The sequence below is a fragment of the Panthera uncia genome (assembly GCF_023721935.1).
Source record: "Panthera uncia isolate 11264 chromosome B2 unlocalized genomic scaffold, Puncia_PCG_1.0 HiC_scaffold_24, whole genome shotgun sequence".
Lineage (NCBI taxonomy): Eukaryota > Metazoa > Chordata > Mammalia > Carnivora > Felidae > Panthera > Panthera uncia.
This window is the reverse complement of record NW_026057580.1, coordinates 60,688,222-60,692,027: the sequence shown is the minus strand read 5'-3', so window position 1 is coordinate 60,692,027 and position 3,806 is coordinate 60,688,222. Positions and strand designations below refer to the sequence as shown.

Genomic DNA, 3,806 nt, shown 5'->3' with positions numbered 1-3,806 from the left:
CTCCAGGCTCTGAGGTGTCAGCACAGAGCCCGACACGGGGCTCGAACTCACGGACCGCGAGATCATGACCTGAGCCGAAGTCGGACGTTTAACCGACCAAGCCACCCAGGCGCCCCTCAAATTGGTTTTTATGTAACTACATAAGAGGACCATTGGTTTTGGTTATTATTTTTCTACAGAACAACACTTGGCAACATTACTGATATTCTTAGATTTGATTATTTGAATTTTTCAGGTATGAAATTACATCGTTTGTCGAGAAAAATAATTTTACCTTTCGCTTTCCAGTTTTCTATCTCTCATTTTTTTTCTCTCTTCTAATTGTCGATACTGATACTTCCAGACTATGTTAAGTGCTAGTGGTGATAGCGGACGCCACCCTACTAATAGAGTAATTAATTATTTCACTAGTTTGAGGGTTGAGATAAATATATTTTAATAGGTAAGAAATTATCTATCTAATCCTACTTTATTAGAAATATTTAAATAGATACTGAATTTTATCGACGGTATTTCTAACGTCTTCACAAATAATCTTATGATTTCTCTCACTGGAATTATTCATTTAATGAATTTTATTGAGTCATTCTTCTGTCACAATGTTAATACCATTATTAATATTTTGGTCAAGACCCTAAGGTGAGAGATAGGAACTACCAAAGTCAAGACAGAACACTCAACAAGAACTTGCAAAAGTGGCCTAAAACCAGCTACTATGGAAAGACACTGGCCTCCTCATCATTGCCTACCTGTTTCTGTCATCATTAAGTCCTTTCTTTAAGGAGAGAGGAATATGAGAAAATCAGAACATTGATTCTACTTAAAAGTGGACATTCTGACTGCTAATTAATGCAATGATTTCTTATTTCAGTGTGACCAAGAAAGTTATGGGACTACTCCTTGTACAGAGATTAAAAAACAAAAGAAAAGAAAGGAAAAGAAAAAGAAAAAAAAAAAAAAAACCAAAACGGTCCACTAAGCAAATTTCAGAGGATAAAAGGAAACAAGAGAAAACTTGCTTTGTGATTGAACATTCAATCACAACTCTTACTTCCAGGATGAGGAAGAGTTTGCAGCATTAAAAGTATCTTCACTTAGTGGTGCCTGGGTGGCTCAGTCAGTTAAGGAACTGACTCTGGATTTCGGCCTACATCATGATCTCATGGTTTGTGAGTTCAAGCCCTGCATTGGGCTCTGTGCTAACAGCATAGGGTCTGTTTGGGATTCTCTACTCCCTCTTTTTCTGCCCCTCCCTTGCTCATGTGTGGGCTCTCTAAATAAATAAATTAACTAACTAAAAAAAAAAAAGTATCTTTACTTAATGACCCAATAGAATTCTCATGTGATATATTTTGTACTGATACATTTTGTCATAATGTTCTCCAATAACTTTCTTTCTACTATGGTAATTGGTTTTTTTAGAATTTCTATCTTTCCAATATCATTTTTAATAATTTATGCTCTTAAATTATATTCATATTTTCTTCCATTTATATTTTCATACAGAGTCTCATATTCATTATAGTCTCTTATGATTCTAATTTCCCCCAAAGGTCTGGTTATTTCTTTATTGTCATTTATTGATTGGGTTAGCTAAAATGTTATCTCTTTTATTATCTTTTTTTGTTATTTTTCAGTATTACAAATGAGACACTTTATTAACCCAGCATTTGTTCTACTGCTTCTTGTTGTCTCGCGATTCTGTCCCTGAGGTATCACTTTGTGGCCCCCATATTGGTCCTTTTCCATGATTTTCAGCCCCACTAGGGCTTGCAGGACCCTGTGGGCCATGTTCTTGGAGCCTCTGCTGAAGTGGCTGGGCATGACCCCACTTCTCCAATGGTCCCCACAGGTCCTGGTCCTGGAGGTAACCCCAGCGGTGCCTGGGAGGTACAGGTGCTGTGATGTGTAGAACCAGTTCTTGTCAATGGTAGCAAGCTCTTTAAGTTTGGCTAGCTTGACAGTGTCCAACCATTAGAAACTTTCAGCTTCCCAGACTTTCTGAGGTAGACTTCCAGAGTGCTGATGAACTCCTGCTGGTTCACGTCATTTTTGTTTTTGTTTTTTTTTAACATTTATTTATTTTTGAGAGACAGAGAGAGGCAGAACATGAGCAGGGGAGGGGGAGAGGGAGATACAGAATCTGAAGCAGGCTCAGAGGAGCTGTTTGTTAGCACAGAGCCCGACGTGGGGCTTGAACTCATGAACTGCAAGACCATGACCTGAGCTGAAGTCAGAAGCTCAACCGACTGAGCCACCCAGGCACCCCAGTTCATGTCTTTTATAGTAACTCCAGACATCCTTTGGCCTCTGTGCTATCAGCTAGGGGACTCTTTTATTGTCTTCTTATTAATGTTACTGATGTTGTTTTACTAAACATTAACCAATTTTTAGTCTTCAGTCTTTTTTTTTTTTTGTCAATTCCTTTCTTCTACTCTCATTTAACCAATTTTTCTTTGTTTTTATAACTGAGGTAAGTGTCTATTTTTATCCTTACTGGTTTATTTATACAGGTTCTTAAGTATATGTATTTTTTTCTGAGTACTATTTTAGCTGGATACAATTGGTTCTGTTAGGTAGAGGTATAATTATTAGTTTCTAGATATTCTGAATTTTTGGTTGGGAGTTCCTTCAATCACAAGATTTTTTTAATGAAACTTTTAAATTAATTTTCAATTAATTTTGTCAATTAATTTTCAGGTGACAGGATTTTTACTTTCTAGTTTTAATTACCTTTGAGCAGAAAATATTGCCTTTGTTCCTTTTACTTTTAAAAATTTGTTTAATTTTTGATGTGCATGATACATAACCAGTTTTTAAAAATTTTTTTAACGTTAATTTATTTTTGAGACAGAGAGAGACAGAGCATGAATGGGGGAGGGTCAGAGAGAGGGAGACACAGAATCTGAAACGGGCTCCAGGCTCTGAGCTGTCAGCACAGAGCCCAACGTGGGGCTCAAACTCACGGACCATGAGATCATGACCCGAGCCGAAGTCGGCCGCTTAACCGACTGAGCCACCCAGGTGCCCCCATAACCATTTTTCTAATGAGCACATTAAAAGAAGGTATATGCTGTTTTCTTTAAAGAGTTTGATATTTATTTATGCCCAACCAAATTGTAACATATTAATATTATAACTTTATAATTAATATTTAGTTCTATGTGTCTCCTTACTTTCAACCTTTATAATTTTTTTGAGAAATAAATTAAAATCTCCTTCTACCAATACAATCCTGTCTGTATCATATTGTATCTTCTATATTTTAAATCTTGTATTCAGTGAAATAAAAATAATAAAAGGGAAAATCATAAAACCAAAAGCTGTTTTTTTAAAAAAAAAGATAACATTAATCAACTCTAGGCATATTAAGACATACTGAGAAACATCTAGAGAGAGACAGAGACAGCACAAAGTTATCTATATCAAGCATAAAAAAGGGACTATGACTATAGGTCCTAGAAGTAATCAAAGAATAATAAACAAATATCAGGAGTATGTTTATGTCAATATATTCAGCAATTCAGATCAAGTAGACAAACTACTTGAAAGACAAAAAATTATCTAAAGTAATTCAAGAGAAAAATAGAAAATCTGAGATGTCTTGAAAGTATTAAAGCATTTCAATTTATAATACAATAAAGAAAACTCCAGGCCCCAATATCTTCAATAGTGAGTTCCATCAATCATTTCAGGAAGAAATAATACAAAAACTACATAAACTCCTTCAGGAAGTAGAAGTATGGACACTTCCCCACTTCTTTTTTTTAAAACTAGCATTGCCTTGATACCAAAATAAGACACAG

General features: G+C 35.4%; 1 pseudogene; it reads right to left on the bottom strand.

The window, feature by feature from the left end:
* Nucleotides 1-1,590: 1,590 nt before the first annotated feature.
* LOC125938132 (40S ribosomal protein S19-like) lies at nt 1,591-2,451 on the bottom strand (annotated as a pseudogene).
* Nucleotides 2,452-3,806: the final 1,355 nt, after the last annotated feature.